At 45.4% G+C, this 25993-nt stretch overlaps 1 protein-coding gene and 1 long non-coding RNA gene across 6 annotated transcripts in view; one reads left to right on the top strand and one right to left on the bottom strand.

The window, feature by feature from the left end:
- Positions 1–25993, top strand: part of LOC146870586 (copine-8-like) — a 1950277-nt gene that overhangs the window by 862925 nt on the left and 1061359 nt on the right. The window lies entirely within an intron of this gene.
- Positions 1–25993, bottom strand: part of LOC146870589 (uncharacterized) — a 449760-nt gene that overhangs the window by 415880 nt on the left and 7887 nt on the right. For all 5 annotated transcript variants that reach the window (XR_014978460.1, XR_014978470.1, XR_014978467.1 and 2 more), the window contains one exon: positions 5478–5633. This is a non-coding gene — a long non-coding RNA (uncharacterized LOC146870589). The remainder of the gene's footprint in view (positions 1–5477; positions 5634–25993) is intronic.

Below are 25993 nucleotides of genomic sequence, written 5' to 3'. Positions count from 1 at the left end.
ATCAAATTAAATGCATCTGAGAGAGAGTGTGGTTATGGAGACTTGAGGGGCACTGTTAAAGGGTGGTAGTGAGGGAATGCATGGCAGAGGTGGCCATTAGAGGGTAATAACAAACATTAATGCACAGGGCACCACCAGTGCTAAGACCGGCCCTGCCCTTGAGGCCAGTCTGCCTCACCCATAGTTAGCTCCATTGGCCTTATTTCAGAAGTAGTAGCTGCAACTCACCAGGGATTGGCAATGCAAAATTTGAGAGTCGCACAAACACTACCACCTTTATTAGTATTTTCTAGGCCTGCAGCAGGCTGTCAATTATTCGCTGTAATGAGACGCCCCGCTTTCCTTAACAAAACGTCAGTAAAAGGTTCCAATGTAGACTTGTTTTAAGGGCCCTGCTTTTTCAGCACCAGGTAAGAATTCCGCCTCGGGGAATAAAAAGAAACCAGTAGGCTGCCGGCTAATGCCTGGCATTAATATTTAACATGTGTTACAGCCCCATGACATGTTTTTCAAACCAACTGAAATACAGCTTGGGGAAAAGACAATTAAACTGGGCCGACTTGCTGTAATTTGGTCTTCTCTCAAAACAAATTCCAACGTAGATGTGCCGGTATGGATTTTCCAGCATGCTATTGGGAAACTGTTAATCAAAACTATTTATCAAAGTACTTAATTTCTTGCAATTAACTGGATTTTTTGTAAAGGTATCCATTAACCAACAGTACACGTGTGCCTAGGATGTTACTCTTCCACCGTACTCATGAAACATTCAGCAGACAGAAGTAAATGGGCTGGTTTAGGAGAAACTTCTGTTATTTTGCACACGTAAAGCGTATTTTTTTACTTGAGGGCATGAGAAAGATCTTTTTTTTAAGTTCAAAAGATCTTTATTAGAGAAATAAGGGTGTCATTACATAAGAAAAACTGGAACGTAACATCAATACGAGAGATGAAGTAATAAACATGGCTGTGGAAGTAAACATGAGATTGAGAAATAACAAATAATTGAGGCTCTATAATAAAAAGCAGTATTGGGGACAATATGCACCAAATGGATTATACAAATGCAACGGAACAAAAAAAGGTTAATCAGGGAGGCTTGGAGACCTCCTGCTGAGAGGGATGCAAGTGAGATGGGCGCTTAGCACAAAAATCAAGATACGATGTCACAGGAAGCCAAAGAGCATGTCGTTTTTTAGCCAGACTAAGAGGGTAGATAAAAACAGTGTCCAGCCTATGATTATGACATACATTGTACCACGATGCTTTAAAGGAAATGTTAGCAACATTTTTCCAATTAACAGTGATTTGCTGGAATGCAACAGCTAACAACAAATCAACAATCTGCGTATTAAAAACAACATCTGCCCAGCAGGAAGAGAGGCTTCCTAAAAACACGTTGGTGAAGGAGAAGGGAAATGTAGTGTGAAATATAGTATTAATCTGGGCCCAAACCAGTTTCCAAAAATTGTGTACAGCAGTACAGGAAAAAAGCATGTGGAAAAGAGTAGCCTTGGGTGTCGAGCAGGACCAACAATGGTCAGGAAGTAAAGGAAACCTCTTATTCAACATATGGGGAAACAGAAGAAGTCTATTGTAGATAAAAAATAAGGTTTGCGTGAGGGAGGCAGCCCTGGAAGATTTGCGTAGTTTGGTCCATATTTTATCCCAAAGAGAGGTGGGCCAAGAGGTATCAAAATCAGACTCCCATTGTACCTCTACCGTGGATTTTGGCCTGGGAGTAAGAGTCTGGTGAAAAGAGTGGTAAATTAAGGAGGCAGTAGTATGAGTACGGAGCAAGGCATGAAGGCGTCGAGTGGGATTGGAAGGGTCAGGCTGGACGGGAGAGTTGGAAAGTTGGGCGTAGGTAGACAAAACTGCATTCTTGAGTATGAGGTATTTACGGGCAAAAGAGTGGGGGAGACTGAAATTTTGGCAAAGAACGGAGAAAGATAAAAAATCAGAGCCAGAGAAGAGGTGGTATACCCAAATCAGTCCTCTTTGTCTCCAGGATTTCCAATAAAAGGGCTTGTGATTAATAAGGATACTATTATTGTGCCAAATGGTGGTGTTAAGAAATTCGGCTACTGAGGAAGGAGGGCTTGGGGAGATGGAAAGAAGTAGTTTGGTGGTGAATTTGTGTATGGGAGTAGAAGTGAGTTGGGGTTTGCGAGAAAATGAGAGATATTCAGCGAATGTAAAGGGGGATAGACATAAACGCTCAATAACAAGCCATAAAGGAGGAGATTCAGCAGGATCTCGTAACCATAAGGAAGCTTGTCTTAGAAGGAAAGCTTTAAGATAAGAGGGAAAATTTGGAAAGTTGACCCCACCTTCCGATTTAGGGAGTCGCAGTTTAAACAAGGACATACGCGCCTTTTTGCCGGACCAGAGAAAGGCAGAGAGAATGGTGTTGATTTTCCTAAAAAATTTAGCCGGTATAGGAACTGGAATATTAGATATAGTATAAAGAACTATTGGGGAAAGCATAATTTTAATCGTGTCTAGGCGACCCCACCAGGAAAGGTAGAGCGGATGCCATCTGGAAGTGAGATCAGACAATCTCTGTGTACACATGTTAAGGCATAACGAAACCGTATCGGGAAGGGAGGGAGCAATTTGCAAACCAATGTATTTGATGTGTGAAGTATTCCAAGAGAAATTGGATGCAACGAAATCGGGCTTGTAGGTAAACTTAGTAAGGGGTAAAATTTCACATTTGTCGTTATTAAGTTTATAGCCAGAGATTTGGGAATATTCATGGACTTCAGTTAAGAATGCAGGAATGGAGATGGTAGGATTGGAAAGAAAAAGAAGGATGTCGTCTGCATAGGCAGCAAGTTTAACGTGTGTATGAGAAAATTGGAAGCCATGCAAATTAGGATTTTGGCGGAGTTTCGAGAGAAAGGGTTCTAAGGCCAGATTAAAAAGGAAGGGGGAAAGGGGACAACCCTGACGAACTCCCCTACCTAAGTTGAAGAAAGGAGAGACTAGGCCATTGGCACAGACCGCTGCTCTAAGGTTGGAATAAAGAAAAGAAACAAAGGAAATAAAATTAGGACCAAATCCAAACCATCTAAGGGCGGAAAAAAGGAAAGTCCATTCTACCCTGTCAAACGCTTTTTCTGCGTCCAAAGCAATTGCTGCTAGTGAACCTTGGAATCGCGATGACTTGGATAGAACATTGAACAAAAGTCTGGTATTGTCCGAGATGAAATGACCTTTGACAAATCCAGACTGCTCTGGGCCCAACAATTCAGGAAGAAAGGGGTCTAATCTTATGGCAAGGGATTTAGCATATATCTTATAATCAATGTTAACTAGAGAGATTGGTCTGTAGTTCTTACAGTACTGGGTATCTTTTCCTTCTTTGGGTATTATGCAAATGTGGGCGTCTGAAAAAGTGCCAGAGGAGGTACCAGTGAGGATAAAGGAGTCAATAAGAGAGTGTAGTCTAAGTAATAGTAGTTTAGAGAATTGCAACTAAAATTCAACTGTAAATCCATCTGGACCTGGGGCTTTATCCCTCTTAAGAGACTGGAGTGCAATGTGTAATTCGGAACTGGAGATGGGCGTTTCAAGAATGGATAAATCAACAGGAAGATTGGGGGGAGCCTGAATACTAGAGAAAAAGGTATCAAGGGATTGGGTAGTAGGGTGAGTTCCAGAAGAGTAAAGCGTGGAGTAAAAACGGGAAAATTCCTCTAGAATATCAGCATCAGTGTGCCTTAGAACGGAATTAACATCAAAAACAGATTCAATATTCAATTTATGTTGTTTAACTTCCAAATAGTTGGCTAACACCCTCCCCGCTCTATTCTTACCTCCATAAAATTTTGAGCTAGATTTCAACAGGTATAACGAAGCATCATCAGTGGACTGCTTATTGAATTGCATCTTAGCTTCAATAAGGGTAGTCAAACTTTCCTGCGAGAGGGAGGTGTAAAAAGAATGCTCCAATTTTTTGATCGTGAGGAGAAGTTCACTAATACGTTGGCGGGCAATTTTACGCTTTTTAGCCACATAGTCAATGATGAAACCCCTTGCTGCAGCCTTATAAGCATCCCAGATAGTGTGTTTGGGCATGTTGGGCGTATCATTAATGGCAAAAAATTCTAAGGTAAATTCAACAAAGGAAGTTGTGAATTTGGGATCAAGAAGGAGAGTATTATTAAAGCGCCATCTTTTTGGTCCAGTGGATTTGGGTAAGACATCAATGTTAACCAAAACAGGGGCGTGGTCGGAGAACAGGATGGGTCCAATATCGGCATGAGTGAGGGATTGAGAAATGTGATGGGAAAGAAAAATATAATCAATGCGGGACTGTGAATGGTGAGATGGGGAGTAAAAGGTAAACTCTTTAGTAGTAGGGTTACATAAACGCCATGCATCAACAAGTTTGTGTTGGGATATCGCCTGACCAAATAATTTGTGAGACTTGTTAGGGATATAGGATGTTTTGGAATGCCTGTCTAAAAAGGGGTCCAGGGGCAAGTTGCAATCTCCTGCCAGAATAAAATTATCATCGATGTATTCTGAGATACGGGAAGCCATTGTACGCCAAAAGGCGGTGTCGCCGCCAGTGGGTGCATAAATATTGAGAAGGGACATGGGGACACCCTTCGAGGAAAGTTTGACATACAACCATCTGCCATCGGGATCTGAATCAGAGGTCAGGAGCGAAATAGAGAGAGACTTGCGAATTAACACAGCGACACCATTTCTTTTACCATCTCCGGGAGCAGAGATAACATTACCCACCCATCCCCTTTTGAGCTTAGCAGCTTCGGCATCAGACAAATGTGTTTCTTGCAAAAAGGCAATGTCTGTATTCAGCTTGGCTAGGTGGGAGAGAATTTTTTGCCGCTTAATGGGAGAGTGAAGACCTTTAACGTTCCATGATACAATACGTACTGACATTAAAGATTATTGAAAAAGCAATGTGGAAAGAGATTAGAGCATTGAGAAAAAGCCTCATGAAGAATAGAAAACGCAGAAAGAGAAAGGAAGAAGAAAAACTAAAGAAGAAATAAAATAAACCAGAGAAAGAGAATTAGGAGAAGATTAAAAGGTACCATAAAGATAGAGGAAAACCAAAGTGCTACTAAAATCAGTGAGACGATAAAATGCAGTCTAGAGACAGTAATAAGGAAGGTCCAATAAGAGAGAAAGAAGGACATGCGTAAAGAGATCAATATAGAAAAAGGATGAGAGAGAGGACGGCTAAAAGGAGAGGAACATAAGTATGAGTCAAGGGGGAAATGAAGTGGTTGGGGGAAAAAATGGACAAGGAAAGAAAAGCATGACCAAAAGATGCAGTAAAGAGTAAGGAAAAAGAGGGAAAAAGAAAGAAAATATGAAAAAGGTCGCAAAGAAGATATTGACACCAATGAACCTGAAAACATAAAAAGACAAATCAAAGTCAAATGAAACAAGGCAAAAACAGACAATCCCATAAGGGTTTGAGGGATACTTACATAGGGTGGATTAGGGGAGAAACAATCAGGAGCAGGAACAAACAAAGACGTACATGGAGACAAGGAGAGGGAGGTAGAACCAACTGGAGAAGGCAAGGCACTCGGGGTCCGTGAGACGTCCGACCAGAGGAACAAGACGGAACACGGGAGAAGAAGCTATGAGGGAAGGAAGATAACAAAGTTAGGCGAGAACAAATGATAGAAGCACAAACAAACAATGGATAGGGTGAACCGAGAAACTACAACGCGAATAACAAGTAATTCGATAAACAGCAAAAACTCATCAGGAAAAATACATGTCTAAGAACATTTGAGTTAGAAAACTCAGCAATACATAAAACTGGAGCACTGTGCTACAACTTCGGAGAGAGTCACGATGGGAGAGAAGAGGAAGGTTCAGAAAGCTCCATGTTGGTCTGGCCGCATGAGTTCAGGAAGCTCCTAAGTCGTGTGGGTTCTTCGTATGTCGTAGTTTTATTGTTGTAGGTGACTTTGAATAAGCAAGGATGAAAGATACCGTATCTGGCACCAATGGAGCGAAGGTCAGGTCTCATGTCCAAGAAGGCCTTGCGGCGATTTGCAGTGGCTCTGGCATAATCTTGCGCAAAAAACAAAGTGGAGCCCGACCATGTGAGGCGGGGAGAGGCTCTGGCAGCTGAAAGAACTTTAAGGAGATCCGTGTATTCCAGGAAATACATTATTACACCTCTGGGCTTTCCTGGCGCAGAAGGAGAGGAGGGAACTCGTCCAAGCCTGTGGGCGCGCTGGATATTGAGTGTTGTGTCCTCGGGCAAGTGTAAAAGCTTGGGAAGAAAAGACTTGAAGAAGTTAATGGAATCACTCCCCTCGCATCCTTCCACCAGGCCATAAAGGCGAAGATTGTTTCGCCTGTTTCGATTTTCTAAGTCCTCCACCTGCTTCTGGAGAGAGGAGATCTGTGCATGCAGATGGGTGACCTTGGCAGCAGAGTCTTGGAGAGAAGAGACATCACGTTCCACTGACGACACTCTTTCGTCCATCAGAGCCCAACTGTCAGTAAGAACCTGTAGTTTGGAGTTGGTTTCCTCCATAAAAGGACGTAAGGCCCGTATCTCATCAAGAAGTAGCTCCATCGAGACAGTCGAAGAGGACTTGGGAGGCGAAGGTGGATCTTTTTTCAACCTCTTAGGCGTCGTTTTCGCTGAAGACTGTTAAGAGGGATCCATCTGTGACGACATCTCAGTGAAGGAAAGGGACTGAGAGGCTTCCAGATGGGCCAGTTCCGTGAAAAGCTTGGAATTTTTAATGTAATTGCGCTTATGGACTTTGGTGGAACAATCAGCCATCGACGCGGCTTTGAAGTGCCGGGTCACTAGGATCACACAGTGCGACTGGAAGTGAAACAGACGCTCCGCAAAGTACCAAGAACACAAAAAATGAAAATAAAAAGAGAGTAAATATGCCAGGCCAGGGAGGAAAAATATCAAGAGCTGAGAGATGCTAAATGAAATCTCAATATGGCTGCCGGGCTTGAGGAGGACAAGAAATATCCAGTAAATCACCAGAAAGCCATAGAAATAATAATAAAGTCACCTAAAAATGCAGGAGTGTGCCATCTGCGTCGCTAGTGGAGGTGGAAGCGGTGTGCAGTCATCCAAACAGCCAGAATGCCAATGCGCGGAAAGGCGCGTTGCTGAAGGGAGCCTGGGTGTGTAGAAAAAAGAAACAAAATGGTGGCCGCGGCCGTTTCCGAGCCGCGACCGGGACAAAAAAGAGCAGCAGAGTCCCAAATAATACCGCCACAGCGGCGGAAATGAATTTAAGGCATTCCCGGCATCTTCAGGGGTTAAAAGCTTCCCTTTACGATTCGCGTGAGACTCGCGAACCGCCTGCAAGCTCCGGCTTGGACGGAGCCCTCACGTCGGCGCCGCCATTCTCTTCGGGCGCTAGCCACGCCCCCCCCCCGGCAATGCAAAATTTGGACGCACACCAAACTAAGTTTGCAAACTTCACAGTCTCTCTGCTTCATTCACAAGCACTTTTAACATGTGCTGCTTGCTGTGGGGCCACTGGAATTAAATATGCAGCAAAGGAGGACAAAATTATGCCACAGTGTTGACTAAATTATGCATTTAAAAAAAGGCTGCAGCGTAATGCAGTATATTTTCTGATATTTTATTATTTTGAAATGTGTACACATGCTAACAGTCTTTGGAAAGATTTTGCCTTATTAGTACCAGTGTAACATACAAATGCAACAGTGAGAAAGGTGATCAGTCAACCTTTGCAATAAGCCATCCACTCCGCAGCAAAACAAGTCACATTTTTTATTAACTTTTGATATGTTTGAGCTATAAACAATTTATTAGTTTAAATGGTCAGATCACGTAGCAGATCTTGCATTAGTAGACAAATATGGCAGAGCCATAATTATATAGAAAACATTTGCAAACTAGGATATTTTGCCATTCATGTTTGAACTGCTGTTGTGGAAAAAGGGATAAGTGCTGATGACAGAAACTCCATGGGTCGGAGACAAATGGCCTGTGCTTCCACATTTTATCGTATTTGGGACATTCTGTGATTAGAAGCGTATCCCAATTTGTGAATGTGTTTTAATGTCAATAACTCATTATAACCTTATATAGTCCTGTGTATCCATTGCTTGATTAAACTGGGCAGTGAAATGTCAAACAAATACTAAAAATTGGGATATTTGCGCATTCTGGCCACACCTCTGGCTCCGCCCACTGAGCCAATCCTTGGGTTATTCCCGCCCTCTGATTCTCCGCCCACAGTTCCCCTACTTTTTTTCCCCCACTTCGACCACTGATGTAACCAGCCCGGTGTCCCTTACTCCAGCTGCTGCGCAGTGGCCTGGTCAAGCCAGGGGAACACCAGTAAAATCCCCATGCAGTCTCTTACATCCTGAGTTCACTGTGGGTTAGTCCCAACATATGAGGCTCCCCCACAGTAAAAGCTCAAGAATTAGGTGCTCAAAAAGCGAAAAATCCGGGCGGCCCATAGTGTCAGAACCACCTTCTAACAGGCCCTCCTTCCTGCTGCCAATGGGTCAGCTCAGGCAGGTCCCCCAAGTGGGCACTCTGCTCCTCGGTAGGCTCCAGGGCATCCCCCTCAGGGTCTGCTCCCTCCTGGGCCGTGGGAACCATAGGGGCTGGCTTCCCGCGCCCCCTGCCCCTTCTCTCTAAGGCAGGGATCTGGGCCATATTCTCAGGCTCCAAATTGGTCTCAACACCCTCCTTGGCTGCCATGGACCAAGTGGTAGCACACGCCCACTCAGGCAGACCCAACATTTCCATGTGAGATTTCCTCTCCACCATAGCCCACGGGGAGTTCTCTAAATCATTGCCCAACAGACAGTCTACAGGCATGGCGGGCCTCACAGCCACCTGAACAGTTCCTGAGACCCCCGCCCCTTCTCTAAGGGAACCTGAGCCACCTCACATTGGCTCTCTGAGTTGTCTGCGGACACTACTGGGTAGAATGCATGGGGAACAACCTGCTCTTTGGACACCAACCGGGAGCTGACAGCAGTTACACTGGCTCCTGTGTCCCTTAGAGCCTCCACTCTATGGCCATTGATGGTCACCCACTGCCTGTACCTTTTAGTGTTATCAGGCAGTGCAGGCTTAGGGACCATCTCAAAGTCTCCTAGCAAGACAAGGGTCAATTCTACGGGATCCCACCCACCTTGGGCACCCATCTCCTCCCCTCCCAGGGCTACACTAGCAAGCTGGTGGGGTGGTGCACGGGGTGGTGCAGGAGCATCCCTTTGAGGACACTGTGGATCAAAGTATCTGTGGCCCACTTGACCACACTTAAAACAAGTAAGCAGCCCCCTCTGAACAGGCCTACCTGTCGGGGGCACTGGCTCATTATCTTGGGGAGGCTGGGAAACCACTGCTTGGTTCCCTTGGGAATTACTTTGGGGCCCTCTGTGGAACTCCCTTTGTTTACCCCTGTCCCCCCCCCACCTCTCTGCTGGGGACACTGCCCCAAGAGGAGTTCAGTTCAAGGCAGTGGTCTTTGCGACCCTTTTACTCACAAACTACCTGGATTCTGTAGCAAAGCAACCAAAATGTCGCTAAGGAGTTGTAGCGATGATTTTCCTCACGTGTGACCAGCGATGCGTTGAATCCTTGCCGCAAGGGAGGATGATGCGCTGATCTGTGTGCAGGAGAAAGCGACAAACTTCTACACGCTAAGCCGGTGATGCGTTGAAATCCTTGCCGCGAAGGGAGGATGATGCGCCGAGCCTGTTGCGTGTGCGATCTTGTTGCGATGAAAAGAAATGGCGCCCCGCGAGGGAGCGACGATCCTGATGCGATGAAAATGGCGAACGCTCGGCGTCCGCGCTGCGATGTCGTGAAGCGATGAACTCGATGCGATGATCTTCGGTTAGCGAGCACTTGGAAGCCTGCAAACGTGTGATGCGATGATCTCCGGTAGCGAGCACTCAGCGGCAGCAGCGCGATGGTTTTCCTTAAGTTCTTCAGCAGCGGCGGCTCCCTAACGGGCGTTTGCAATGATTTTCAGCACTATCTTCTCCACAGTAGAACTAGAGGCCCTGGAACTCACAGGAGCCTCACCTGCGGATAGAAATCCTCGCTGGGAGGAAACAGGAGGCTGGTGGTGTAGTCTGATGTGCCTGAGACTCCTTCAGGAGGCTAGCTCTCTTCTAACCCTTGGGTGATTGCTGTAGCAAGATAAAATAAAAGTTCCTTCAAAGTCCTTTTCCTCTTCTTCCAAGTCCAGTAGTAACCACTGCAGGCCAGTCCAAGAAACAGCACACAAGCACAAGGACAGTCCTCTCCTGCAGATTTCTTCAGTTACACGGACAGAAGTTCCTCTTGTTGTCCAGGAGCAATACAAATTGTAAGGGTTTCAGCATAGATATTTATACCCCAAAAGTCTTTGTTCTCAGAAGATCCAAGTCACTGAACCCAGCCAGAACCAGTTCTGCCCAGCCCTGGAGCACTTTGTTTACCAGGCTGCATCCTTCCTTTCAGAAAGAGGGGGTCTGTCATCAGACGCACAGTGGGAGGTGGAGGCAGCATTCACCTTGCCAGGCACAGCCATATTTAGGTCCAGGAGCTACCCCTCCCCATACTCAACCCAGGTCTGACTCAGCCTGCCCTGTCCCTCCAAAACCAGACAGCCAATACACAAAACAGCAGAGCACACTGGAAGGCTTAGGCAAGAAAATACCTATTTTCTAGAAGTGGTATTTTCAAACACAGAATATAAAAATAAACTTCACTAAAGATGTATTTTAATATTCTGAGCTCAGGCATACTAAATTCGTTTTTCTACCATGTTCTGTGGGTCAGTTAGGACCATAGAATGTAATAGCCAAACCTCCCACTCTGGCCTAAGGAGAACAGGTAGCCTTACAGTAGTGAAAAACGAAATTGGGTGTAATTCACTACCAGGACATGCCACACACATCAGAGCATGTCCTACCTTACACATACAATGCACCCTACCATAGGGGTGGCTTACATGATGCCAAGGGAAGGTTCAGGGGCTGGGAAGTGGGTGCACTTCACAGCCAAGATGGCAGTTCTAGACTGCACTCAGACACTGCAGTGGCAGGTCTGAGACACACTTTACAAGCTGCTTCTGTGGGTGGCACAAACCAGTGCTGCAGGCCCACCAGCAGCATTTGGTTTACCAGCCCTGGGCACACACAGGTCACGCTACTAGGGACTAACAGGCAAACCAAATAAGCCAATCATGGATATACCAATTCACATGTCATCTTTACACAGGGAGCATTCGCGCTGTGGCACTGAATGGCAGTGGCACCGCGCCCAGAGCATCTATTACCAGCAAAAACAGAGGAGACAACAGAGAAAAATGAAAGGGAGACACACGCCAATGGTGCCAGGTCTAACAGATGCTATCCTCAGTGACCAACCACTTACCCCTCTTCCTCGGCCCCTGGCAGGCTGGTGCATCCACAGTGCCACAGTCTGTATCCCACGTTGTCCTCTTAGCTGTAATTGCCTATTGTTGAAGATCCACAGTGTGTGGGCTTCAGGTCAGCCCCTTGCTCATGATTGCATGACTTTCTCAGTGCTCTGCTTCTTATTCAGTGGCTTGCCTGTAAATTCTTGTGTTTTTCCACCTTTGAGTATAGCTTCCTTACTTCAGTTCTGGTTGGGGGACTTGCATCTTTCCACTGATAACTTCAGGGGACTACGTTTATAGCCCCGTTTCAGTGCAAAAAATGAGTGCACCACTTTCTCCTCTCTCTCTCTCTCTCTCTCTCTCTCTCTCTCTCTCTCTCATATGCTATTTACCCATTTACCCCCACCAATTGGTCTTACATCCCATGCCACTCCCCAGCCTCTGCAACATTTTTTGTGTGCAAGGGCCTGGTAACTGCACATTGCTCCTGGGCCTCTCACGTACTTGTCTGTTGCTCCCGACTCCCCTTTCCTGTGCTTGCCAGAGGCAAACTGCTGCTTGGCAACTCGCTGCTCTTGTGTTACCAATCACAAACATAAATATAGTTCTTAAAAATACCACTCTGAAATGACCATCTGCTATGTTTGAATGTTAACTTAAAGGCAAAATGGCCACCAGTACAACAGAACATATGTGGAAACCATTTTGGAATGGTAATGCAACGGTGAGCATTTAGCTATTTTTAATTTACTGTTTCAAAATGTCCAGCACCATTTTAAAATGGTAAATTAAAAAATATATAAATGTACAGGAGCGCCACTGCAATCCAGCATTAGCAAACGAAGTCGAGGGGCACGCACCGCTTCAAGGCGATTTCTTTTGGCTTTGCCAATGCTTCTTGTTTTGTTATTGCCACGGGCACTCTATTGTGTCAGTGAATGCTTGCTTTGTGTGTTCAATATTTCTTTTCGTCTGTCCAACATCTCCCCTAATCTAGCTGCACAACCCCACACATTCTCATCATTCATAGGCTATGCCTGACCCTTCACGCACTCCCGTCCACCACTCTATGACAGCCCACAATTTGTTTCTATGCATTCAGTTTGCCACTTCATTTAAACTGCCCCCTCCAACAGCATCCACCACAGAGTCTGTCCCTGCCCCATCAGGCATACTGCAGGCAGCTATCTTGTTATGTCAGTGGGTGCTCTCTGTTGCTTCTCATTGAGGAAGCTCACTCAATTTTTCTTTTTTCTTTTTCCATTTTTCCTCCTGTGTATCTCTGTAATGAGAACATCTCACTCCTGAAAAAAGGCTATGGGTGATTGTGTTGTTTTGCTTATTTTCTCAACAAAACTCGACCTTTTTGTTGTTGTACTTGTCAACCAAAGTATTTCGCTCTAGCACTTTCAAAGATCATGTCAGTACTATAACAGAGCAGGTGTTATCTGAAATAGACATTCGTTTGTGTTGTGATTTTATATTAATGGAGCAGTTATTATGGAACTTCAGCAATACCAGTTATTGTGAATTAATTATAATCCTGTAAAAGGTAAAGCATTTTAAGGTAGTGACTGATCGATCTCACAAGGTTCCAGATACAAGTCTTTTTTGTCAAAGTCTGGTTTAGTAGCTAAACAAAGAATGTTTTTCCCTCAGACACAAGTCTGATTTTGCAGTTCCTCTCCTAAAATTTGGGTTGATCTGCGAAATTTGAAAAAACATATTTTCCACAATTTTAGTACAAATGTTATGCAGTATAGCTAGGTCTTCTCCCACGAAACAAGTGTAGGAGGCAGGTTCATCTAGTATCATTCGAACATTGTTGTTGTTTCCTTTTGTGGGATATCCCTTGCACACGGGATACAGAAATTGTATTTTTATCTACCGGCTCCCATACTTTGAGTGAGTGTATTTAGATTCCCAGGCCTTAAAGATTTGTTAGTCTTCAGTGTGATCTTGGAAGTGTTTTTATTTACCAGCTCGGGCATTTATATTAGATTCGCACACGTTTATTTATGGCTATAATGGCTTCTTGGGTTTCGTTGTGTCTTTTCTGAACAAGTCAGCTGTCCTCAGATTCAGCACCACGTTCTGCCAAGCAGGCATTACATACATGGGTGTCGAGCTCCAATGACAGATCTATTGTCCTAGAGCCTTGTTTCCATTTTTTATCGACAGTTTCCAGTATTAAGAAGGATTGGTTTATCAGCATGAACAAATATGACAGATGCATTGGCTGTAGTCTTTTCTCAATGTCACGCTGGGTAGAATCACTCCAGGATGTTACAGGAACGATCCTTAGCACCTGTTATTCTACTGTCATTTGGAAGAATTTAGTACCATGGAACTGTGCACCTTCTGTCATCTATTGACAAACCTGGCATTAGTCTTTGAAGACATGGCATTGCTCTCACTGGTTGCAAGGCTGGTTGCTACATTACATGTTGTACGCGGGAACTATTTCTCTGTCAAGTGTTCATTTCACCATGTAATTTACCATGAACTGTGACTTAACTGTGTGACGTGCTGTGATGCTTAACTATTCACAACTGTCATCTCACGGAAGGGTTTCAAGAACAGTGAATGTAGAGATAAGTTGATTTTTTTTTTATTTGTTATTATTTGTACTGTCTTGTTGCGTTTTTATGCCATTCCACTTCCCATATTCCCCAAGTACAGGTTTCTAGGCTATGCTCTGTTGCTATGGAGAAGATACTACCTCTTTTTATTGCTTACTACTGCATGCCACTTAAAATGAATCGCCTGAATCACTTATTATTCCAACATATAGTCCTGAAAGAGCGTTACCTGGTTAACGGTGCACTTTATATTTGAGCCCATTCTAGATGCGTCACGGAATAAAGCTCTTTCAGTATGGTGTGACAGTCGCCTGCAGCCCAGCTCTTACTTTAAATATAGTGCGCTGGACATGTGGGTGAGGGATGCTTTCAAAATCCCTCAATACCTCGGTGTGCAAAAGATTTGGCCTTTAAATAATTCGTATCTTCCCCGATGTATGTCATCCCACGACAAACTTTCAGCAAACCAATAGTCTTTGTGCTTTCAAAAGTATTGCTGAGTTTCAATCTGAACCAGGCCTGGGTGGAGTTGCTGAAAAACGCCGCAAAATTCAGCGGAGTTCCGCGAGCGGGCAGAGTATTGTTCAGCCAGACCTAGAGAGCCATGATTAAAGAGGGCCTCTCCATTCTCCAATCCTTAATCACGGTCAGCACACTTCCTTGCACTCGCGATGATAGAGGGATGAAGCTGCTCATTCACCTTTCACCTCCGCTGATGGGAAAACTTTATCAGCCCCTAAATCCTGTCCCTAATGTGGCTGCTGCTTCGGTGTGGACAGCTAGCCTTCTTGGCAGTAAGTTTATACTCAAACTTGTTTTTTAGGTCTCGCCTGAGCCAGCGCTTTAGCGCTGCTCTGGCGAGACTTATAGTAAGCGAGTTTTGGAAGTGCAAACAGTGGCTTTGCAGGCCTCCAACTACAGTGCATGTGAGCCGTCCGGGCGCGCGCACCATTTGGAGTCCTAAAACCACTCGTTTGCTTTCACTTTCGCCGTGATGGAAACCCTTCGCCAAGCCCTGCCAAACATACCCCGTGCACCTCCTTCCAGATCTGTTCTTGCTAATCACCCGAACACACTCGGTCAATTTAAAGCAGAGTTGTATTTTTTTATTATATCTGAGAGCAGTCTTTAGTTGTTAATTTTCCTCTTGGTTTTCTCCACACACGCTCCGTCCCTGCACCTCCTTCGAGATCGGTTCTTGCTAATCTAGCACTGTTAACACACACGCTCCGTCAGGGCACCTCCTTCCAGATCTGTTATTGCTAATCAAATGCATCTTAGTTTTTGCTTCTGTTTAAACCCAAAAAAATATAACCATTTGGCAGCCTGCGTGCCCGCCTCCACTCCCCCCTCCCACTCCCTCTTCGTCAGCTTCAGAGCACGCTTGCTTTCAGATTTTTCGCTCATTAGAACGACTGACTCACTAACCTTCCTCCCCCCCCCCCCCACCCCAAAAAACAAACATCTCCTTTCGGACATCCAGCGAACTCCAGATTACTTCTCAGCACAGTGAGGAAATAGGCAGAAATGTTTGTTTGGTTTTGTTTTTGAAAAAAATCAAAAAAAAATCATCTGAAACGGGGGCAGCCAGTATGTCCCAAGTGAGAAAACATCACGTGTACCTTAACCTTTTGGCATATTTCCCACAATGGATTAGTGCCCAACAGGTTTCCAATAAAGACTACGTGCCACACACACATTATTGACATCTTGCAGGAATGTCTCTTTACGCGAAGTCGAAGCACTCTGTGATTGCTTGGCATGCACTTTCTCAACTTTTGTTTATGTTTGTAAAGCCTTAGTTACCCACGCTTACAGCGGCACTCGCATGGCATTGTTTTCTTCCCCCCCCCCCATCTCTCAGATGCTCCAACCCCTCCCTTCCTGCAGGGAAAAACACGATCACACAACAGACATCAAGCGCCACAGATATCGAAACCAGACCGAGCCTTTAGGCTTGGTTAATGGCCCATTCGCAAGTGTGGCAATTACAGACAACAGGGGCGCCTGGAGAGAAAAAAAAATGCAAACATCCTTCCAATTGCAGTTTCCTGTTCTGCTGACAACACAGGATACAGTGGCCAGAGAGAAGTCTTTACAAAAAGACATGACTGCTCTGAGAAAATGCTTTATAACAGTTGCGAGATTTTTCTTGCAGCACTCCAGAGAGTGCTCAATGTTTGCCGTTTACAAGTTCATTACTAAAGAAAAGTTGGTTGTAGGAAAATCAACAGGAAATCCATTTTGCCGGCATTAAAACTACTTTTTTGTTAATTGTTAGGCACTCTTTCGCTTATTATCCATTTCATTCCATTACACAGGATGCAAGGTAAGAAATTGAACAACGCCCGTCGATTTCTACACGAATAGATCAGCTGCTTCTAGACTTAATGTGCTGTTCGAGGCACTATGTGGGGTACCCTTATTGGATGTGAGTCTACATTGATGTCAGAGCAAATACAACGAGGCTTTATGCACTCAGACCGCTATAGATAACAAAGTAGGACCCTTGCAGCCCCCGTTTACATGTAGGCAAGAGCGACCTTATGTTTGCGGAGATGCTAATCACCCGAACGCACTCGGTCAATTTAAAGCAGAGTTGTATTTTTATTATAACTGAGAGCAGTCTTTAATTGGTATTTTTGCTCTAGATTTGCTCCACTAACGCTCCGTCAGTGCACCTCCTTCAAGATCTGTTCTTGCTATTCTCTCATTGTTACCACACACGCTCCGTCAGTGCACCTCCTTCAACATCTGTTCTGGGTCATCTATCATTGTTACCACACACGCTCCGTCAGTGCACCTCCGTCCACATCTGTTCTGGGTCATCTATCATTGTTACCACACACGCTCCGTCAGTGCACCTCCTTCCACATCTGTTCTTGCGATTCTATTATTGTTACCACACACGCTCCGTCAGTGCACCTCCTTCCACATCTGTTCTGGGTCATCTATCATTGTTACCACACACGCTCCGTCAGTGCACCTCCTTCCACATCTGTTCTGGGTCATATATCATTGTTACCACACACGCTCCGGCAGTGCACCTCCTTCCACATCTGTTCAGGGTCATCTATCATTGTTACCACACACGCTCTGTCAGTGCACCTCAGTCCAGATATGTTGTGGAAAATCTATCACTGTTACCTCACATGCTGCGTCAGTGCAGCGCATTCCAGATCTGTTCTTGCTAATCGATCACTGTTACCACACACGCTCCGTCAGTGCACCTCAGGCCAGATCTGATGTGGCTAATCGATCACTGTTACCTCACACGCTCCGTCAGGGCACACACTGCTGCACGCCGCACACTGCTGCATTACTCACTGCTACATGCAACACGACACAGCTGCACGCCACACACTGCTACGCACCGCACACTGCTGCACGCCGCTGCACGCCACACAGGGCTGCATGCCTCACACTGCTACAGAAAACAATGCTGCATGCCACTCACTGCTGCATGCCGCACACTGCTGCACGCCACACAATGCTGCACGCCGCACACTGCTGCACACCACCCACTGCTGCACGCCGCACAATGCTACACAAATAAATGCATCACAGGACACACTGCTGCACGGCACACAGTGCTGCACGCCACACACTGCTGCACGCCGCACACTGCTGCATTACTCACTGCTACATGCAACACGACACAGCTGCACGCCACACACTGCTATGCACCGCACACTGCTGCACGCCGCTGCACGCCACACAGGGCTGCATGCCTCACACTGCTACAGAAAACAATGCTGCATGCCACTCACTGCTGCATGCCGCACACTGCTGCACGCCACAAACTGCTGCACGCCGCACACTGCTGCACGCCACGCACTGCTGCACGGCTCACAATGCTGCACGCCTCACACTGCTGCACGCCGCACACTAATTTGATACAAGTTTACGCTACTGCCACTGTAAATGACAATGCATTTTATTTGTAATAAACCCAAAACATAAAATAAAAAGGAATTGTAATTTTACAATGCCAATAGCTCAAACTCTTACAAATGCGAGACCTATTGCATTGCAAATGCTTGTTTAGCTTGTAAGCATGTAGAGTTTCCTTGCTCGGGGCGCAGTCCCTGCACCGACGCCATTACGTCACTGCATGTTGCACAGGAAACGTGCAGCAATGAAAAATATCCCATCCCATTCACATTCCTTGCACGTTCTTGGTAACTGCACGTGCTCACTGCTCCGTCAGGAATCAGGAGGATGCGAAGTCAAAGAAAAGGCGAGTTACTCTTCTCTTCAAGGCATTGTGACAGGCGCTTCTCTTGAAAAGACAAACTCTGGCAGCTTTAGCTAAAATATGGAATAATACTTGGCATATATCTCTGCCGATTTTATCTACCTTGGGGAGTCTGGTTATAGGGCTCGAGAGAGCACTTTACACCGCTTTACAAAGAAAATGCTTAGACATGAATCAGATACGTAAACTACAGTTGGGTTCCGTTGGTGCCCCGCCTCGCTAAATACGTGGCATTCGGGCATTTCTCGAGTTATGTAATGCCAGTGGCACAGATGTATTGTATCTCATCAGGCAGTGATCTCCTTACCGGGCTAAAGAGGTGGCAACCAGGCGAAGACATCCGGATTACATATTAAACACCCTGGACAGGGCACTCAGTGGCTTTCTCGGGGTTAACTCAGCATGGAGGCTGGACAGGGGAAGTGCTGGGAGCAGCGGTGCAGTTCTGCCTGTTGTGAGATTTGATCTGACTTTCCCTCCACAGTTGCTCGATCGCGCTCACTGCAGAAACTGAAGACTCAGGGGCGGCTCTCTGCTGGCTCGCCTGAGCCTGGCCAGGCTGCCCGGGTGCGTGGACATGAATCCGGCCAGCTGGGATGAAAACTTCTTAGAGGTAAGGTTGAGTGAGTGGCGCACTGGTAAACTCCGCTCCGCCGGTTGTAGGCAGAGTTTTTTTTGCCGAACTTTGCACTCAAAACGGAGTGCGAAGTGGCAAAAAAAAACCTCTGCAAACTCCATTGGCGAAGCTGAGTATACAGTCCACCCTTAATCTGAACAATCAACCCTGTAGCAAAGTGTAAGCGTTAAAAAATAACCGTTCTGAGCACCGGATTCAACAATGGATTAAAATCTACAAAACTGTAAATTAATCTCAATTGGCTTGTTCGAAATGGGGTCTCTAGTTGGCAGAGGTATGCACCCTGTCCAAGTAGGGATTCACACTCTAGTAATGGTAAGTGTAGTACACGCTAAGGGTTTACCTGTGCTCACCCTCTGGTAGCTTGGCACAGAGCAGTCTGGCTAAACTAAAGAGGCAATGTGTAAAGTATTTATGTACAGATGCACAGAAACACAGTGAAAACACCACAAAAGTACTCCACACTAGTTGAAACAAATAGCCAATATTTATCTCAGTAAAACAAGACCAAAATGACAAAAACGAAACATACACAAATCTTTTAAGATTACATCAAAATTCAGTGATTAGAAGTCAATAGCACCAACTGGGGCTATCTGGTTGCGCTTGACAGAGACAAATCCAAAAGTTCAGTCCAACCGCGATTGAGCGTGGGCCGGATACAGGAATCACGTAGACCCCATTACAGTACCTTGGATACGTCGGAACTCAAAGACGATGCATAGCGCAGAGGAGATGAGGCGTCGCGGATGCAGGTGGTGCGTCGGTTCATTAAGACGGGACAAGGTTGTTGAAGCTTTGCCACTCCGGGACAATGAGTTGTGCAGAGGAGGTAATGCATTGGTTGCGGGTGCTAGTACTCGGTTCCTGAATGCGACTCAGCGTCAATAATGTGTTGATGTTAAGCACACGTTGCGTCAATTCTTTGGCGTCAAAGTTGAACCACTGGGCTGAAGGCGATGCGTCGGTCGAAAGCCACGCAATGTAAGGGATGCATCGGAGTTATAATGGTACACCACGCCCAGCAGTGGCACTGTGTCCAAGACTCATACAGCAGCAGTTCTTCGGAGGCGCTGTGCAAAGTCGGGCTGCATTGAAAATCCTGGTCATTGCGTCTCGTACTCGGGGAGCTGTGTCCACAGCTACGGTGCAGGCAGTGTCAATGCATCCATTTTGCAGGGATGCGCTGGTTCTGAATGCCAGAATCACCTCAAAAGGCCCAGGACTGGATTTGGTACCACTTTGCAGGTCAGGACTTACAGCAGAGGGGCCCAGGTGCTGGTAGGAAGATGCAGGTGAAGTATTTGATGTCCCTGAGACTTCAACAACAGAAGAAAAGCTTTGTCAAGGCCTTGAAGAACTGTAGAAAGCAGGATGCAGAGGCAAGAAACAGCAGGCCAACACAGCACAGCAAGCAGCAAAGTGGCACTTCCAGTTGGCAGCACTGCAGCTCTTCTTCCTGGCAGAATGTCCTCAGTCCAGAAGTGTTTTGAGTAATATGGTGTCAGAGGTCCAGTACTTAAACCCATTTTAGACTTTAACGTAGAGACTTCTAAGAAAGGTCTTTGCAATGCACAAGACCTTGCCTTTCCTGGCCCTGGCTCTAGACACACTACTGGGGGGGGGGGGGTATGCAGCTATGTGTGTGGGAACAGACACAGCCTTATTCAGTCAGGTGCAAGTGTCAACTCCTCCCACTACTCTAGCTCATGAAGACCCATTAGCCTGGCGATGGGCCATCAGGATATGCAGGCCATACCTCAGCTCCTTTTTGTATGTAACCATCTAGAGTGAATTCACAAAGCCCAGCTGTCGCACTTCCCAGACACGTATTCTAGGGTCAGGCAGAGGCACAGAATGGTTAAAGTAAGAAAATGCCAACTTTCTAAAAGTGACATTTTCAGACCTGCAATTTAAAAACCAACTTCACTAAAGTTGAGTTTTTAAATTGTAAGTCCAGAGGCACCAAACTCCAATTTTCTATATTTTCCCAATTGGAAGTTACACTTGTAAAGTGTTACAAGGCAGCATCAATGCTAACCTAATGGAGCGATAGGCCTTGCAGCAGTGAAAAACTAATTTAGCAGTTTTCACTACCAGGACATGTAAAACTTAAAAGCACATGTCCTACCTTTCTACACTGCACCTTGCCCATAGGGCTACTTTGGGCCTACCTTAGGGGTACCTCACTGTTAGAAAAGGGGTTTCTGGTTTGCTAGGGTAGATACCTAAGCCAGGCAGAACCCACCACTCCAGTCAGGGTAAGGGAGTCGCACACCCAAGATAACCCCTGCTCACCCCCTTGGTGGCTGGGGCAGAGCAGTCAGGCTTATCCCAGAGTCAATGTGTAAAGTGTTTGTGCAACATACACACACACAAATGACACACTAGGCACACCACAAAAGCGACTCCACACCAGGTTATGTAAAAATATACCCTTTGTATTGTACCTCAAAAATGCAGTAGCTTCCACGAATCACATATGTAAAAACATATCCTATGTATTGTAACTCAAAAATGCAGTACCTTCCATGAATCACATATGTAAAAACATATCTTATGCATGGTATCTTTGCACGTAAACCACTTCACAGCAGAATGAGCTCCATTAAAAAAAATCCTGGCTTTACAAAAAAAATGCATGTTGTAACTCAGTCAGCAGAACTGAGTGTTACGTTGGTAGACTGTCGTTTAGTCCTTACTGCGCACTTCGGGGCTCTCCGCTATCCAGCAAGGCAGACATTGCCACCACCTGTGGGAGGTGGCTCGACCCCTCTGTGCCACTCCCTCCGATGGCTGCCCTTGCCTCGGGCCGCACCCCGGCAGCTGGAGGAAGCACCAAGTGGGCCAGAGAGAAAAGAAGGCCCAGGCAAGAGGCTCCTTCGGTCTCCAAGCTGGGAGCAGTGAACTCCCTCCGAGGTGGTGATTTGGCAACACAGAGCGGAGAGGTGGGCAGCTCCTTCCTGAATGGAGCACAACCTCGCTACCCTGAGGCTCAAGTCGGCATCCTACTGAGCGGGTATGCGTCGACTGTGGCTTCTCCATGCTAGGTTACCTCTGTTGCAAGGCAACACCAAGTAGCCGGATGTCCTGCGGTGCCGCCGATACCTATAGGAGCTGGACTTTGGCTTCGGCCCCAGACTCGGGCCAGAGGCAGTGATCGGGGCAACCTCACAAACAGCTTCATCCTATAAGGGAGTGCGCTGAGCTCCCGGGAGCAACGCAGGGAAAGCAAGGCCTGTTGGCAATGGAATGCAGGAAGGCCTCCAGAGTCCACACACAGGTTCTTTGGAGAACCTTCTTCAAGTAGGATCACAGCAAGTTTCAGTCTTTGTTCGCTCCTTGGCAGAAACAGCAACTGTAGGCCAAACCCAAACAGCACACAGCAAAGGGGCAGCATGCCTCCTTTCAGCTCTTCAGCTCTTCTCCTTGGCAAAGCTTCCTCTTGTGTCCAGAAGTGATCTAAAGTTCTGGGGTTTTAGGTCTAATACTTATACCCCAAAATGTCTTTGTTCTCTTTGTGCAAGAGTCTCTGAGCCCAGTCCAAACCAGTTCTGTCCTCACTGGTGCAGTATGACCACAGGGGGTGGAGACGGAATTGTTCAAGGGAGACAAGCCCTATTCAGTTGCAAGGAAATGTCCTCCCACTACTCTAAATCCAGCCAAGGTTTATTCAGATCAGTTCTGAGTAATCCAGGAAGGGACAGGCACAACTCAACCCCCCTGTGGCTGTCTACTGTAAATGCACATCCCCAGCCCCTTTCACTCCAAAATCACACTGTCAATGCACAAACAGGCAGAGGCAAACAGAATGGTTAAACAAGAAAATGCCTACTTTCTAAAAGTGGCATTTTCAAACACACAATTAAAAAAACATCTTTCCTAAAAGATGTGTTATTAAATTCTGAGTTTAGAGAGACTAAACTTTATTTCTCTATCGTGTCCCAATGGGAAATTATACTTGTTAGATGTTACAAAGCATTTTCCATTCTATCCTATGGGGCAAGCTGGCTTTTCAATAGTGAAAAACGAAATTGGCAGTCTTTCAATATCAGGACACGTCACACACACCAGTACATGTCCTACCTTTCACATACACTGCATCCTGCCCAGGGGTAATTTGGGCCTACCATATGGTTGCTTTACATGAAAGAAAAGGGAAGGTTAGGGCCTGACAAGTGGGTGCACTTGCCAAATCAACACAGCAGTTAGCAAACTGCGCACAGACACTGCAGTGGCAGGTCTGAGATACCTTTTCAGGCCTACTCATGTGGGTGGCACAACCAGTGCTGCAGGCCCACTAGTAGCATTTGATTTACAGGCCCTGGCACACTTCAGTGCACTTTACTAGGGACTTACCTGTAAATCAAATATGCCAATTAGGGAGAACCAATTGTAAACTCAATTTACACAGGGAGCACTTGCACTTTGACATTGATCAGCAGTGGCAAAGAGCCCAAAGCATCTAAGCCAGCAAAAACGAAATCCAGCACAGCATCAAAACTACAGGAGGTAGAGGCAAAAAGTCAGGGCAAACCACATCAAGGATTCCAAGTCTAACATATACATGTAATAAAAGGGAAGGTTTGAGCCTGGTAAGTAGGTGAACTTGTCAGATTGACATGGCAGTTTAAACCTGCACACACACAGGCTCTGCAGCGGCAGGCCTGAGAGAGGGTTGAAGGGCTATTCATGTGGGTGGCACAAGCAGTGCTGCAGGCCCACCAGTAGCATTTGATTTACAGGCCCTGGGCGCATGTAGTGCACTGTTCTAGGGACTTTACTCAGTAAATCAAATATGCCAATCATGGAGAAACCAACTGTCATTACAGTTGATATACATAGCACATGCACTTTAGTACCGATCAGCGGTGGTAAAGTGCCCATGAAAGCCCATGAAAGACAATTTTAAGCAAATACAAAAAAACGGAAATTAAAGGAAGCATTTTAAAGGAAAGATCATTTTAAGGAAAAATCCAAAATAACATTAAACTTGGGTGGAGTTTCGGGCTACTGTATGGCTTTTCGGTTCCGGGATGGGTAATGGTTAGGTCGACGAGGAGCTTTTAGTGGTCAGGAATACGCGTTGTTACGGTTTAGAGATGGGTGAAGTATAGGAGTGATGAGGGGGTTTTAGGGTTCACAGATGAGTGGTGTTGAGGCGTACAAGGTGGTTTCAGGGATGGGTGGAGTGTAAGATTGTTGAGGGGTTTTAGGGTTCATGGATGGATGGAGTTTAGGGCTGGTGAGGGTTATTGAGGTTCAGTTATTGGCAGAGTTGGGGTGGTGAAAAGCTTTTAGGTACAGGATGGGGTGGAGTTTAGGGTAGTGAGGGGTTTTAATAATTCAGGGATGGGTTGAGTTTAGATGTAGAAAGGGTGTTTTAGGGTTCAGGGATAAGCAGTTTAGGGTGATGAAGAGTTCATCTGGGTCATGGATGTTTGGTGTTCAAGGATGGTGAGAGTTTTCTAGGGTTCAGGGATGTGTGGAGTTTGGGTGTGCTGAGGGGGTTTAGGGAGCAGGGATTGATGGTGTTTAGAGGTTGCAAGGGGTCAGTGATGGATGGTGTTTACGTGTGATGATGGGTCAGCCAATTGAAAGCATCTGAAGTAATTGTTTGACAATGTAAGAGCTGTAAATATGAAATAATGACCCCTGAAGTAAAGCGCTGAAATAAATATCTCCAACAAAACTATTTCTGAAAGTAAGACCATTACCCTTTGCATTTGCACTTAAAAATATGCATTCAATGGCCAATTTTGAAACAAAGACATTTTATGAATTGGTTTCTACAAAAAAGGTAAATGCCATTCATTTAGAAAATTTCCATTAAACAGTTTAGATGAAATGGTTTTTCAGTAATGGTATTCCATGAAGTTGTTTTTCTATGAAACCACACACAACCTGATTTCACATTAAAATCAAGAACTTTGACATCTGCAAACATCTTTTGGTGAGCTTTTTGGTTAGTCTGGCAAAATATTCCAACTAGTACCTTTGTTGGTATTCTGCTCTGGAACAGAACTATGCTTGGAACCATGTAACATCAGTATATAGGGACTGAGACACCATACCATTTTAGTACCTATGAGCCCGAGTTTGACTAGCCGTAGTGCCTCACTTGCCCTCCTAACCTTACCAGAGAAACAAGTGAATTGGTACCCCAGAACACAACACTCTTGAACCTTTCAGGGATCATAGTAACAGGATACACCCTTTCTCTCTCTCACTCATACTTGTCCAAAATAAGATAACCATGAGACAAGAAGGAAGTTTAGAATATTTATTTAAACTATCATGCTCTGAAATGCACAATTGGAAAACAAATTCATAATACAAATTCTGTTAGCATGGTTAATAATCCATATACCTTGAAAATCCCAGGCATTTTATGGGACAGTGACCTAACCCACCTCACCTGCTACTAAAGTTAAATGATTATATATGAAAGATCTCTGGGATTACTGGCAGACCCCGTACCTGAGCATACACAGAAGGATACTCTAGATCTCAAAAGACGCAGTGGTCCTGTCTCAGACCTCTCGTTCCATGTGTATGTTTTTGGCTCATGTGTTCATCTATATGATAGGAAATTAGTGTGCATAAACAACAGCTGCATTCTTGTGTTATGTCTAGGTGCAAATGCCTGCCTAGAAAGAATAACAAGGGACGTTGTTATTTGACCTTGTTATTGGTGTTCTGACTAAATCCCAGGAAAATAACAGAACGCGAAAACATATGCAGGTTCCGTGTGAAAGTACAATTTGGCACAAAAGCACGCATGTTTATATAGTAACTTGTGCAAAGAAAAATAAGGCCTATAACGTGTACAGTTAGACTAAACTAGGGAAAACTACAACAGGCCATGCAGGTAACACACAATAGTACCTAGACACTAGAGTTGACCTTTCATGGGTATGATTTTAAAGCCTTTCGGCTCATTGATTTACTTGGGAGAAAGTGAGTGGAGATAGAAATAGAGGAATCAAAACAAAAATAGGCTGAGATAGTTATTAAAAGGCATACTCTGATTATAGTGCCCAAATGTGGTAACAATGCAATAAATGGATGGTGCAAGATAACATCGAGATGTGAGCAAACATGTTAATTGTTTGCTATGCATTTT

This window comes from Triturus cristatus, chromosome 1_1, assembly GCF_964204655.1.
Source record: "Triturus cristatus chromosome 1_1, aTriCri1.1, whole genome shotgun sequence".
NCBI lineage: Eukaryota > Metazoa > Chordata > Amphibia > Caudata > Salamandridae > Triturus > Triturus cristatus.
Note: the sequence above shows the minus strand (reverse complement) of the source record. Positions and strands in the feature narration are given on the sequence as shown.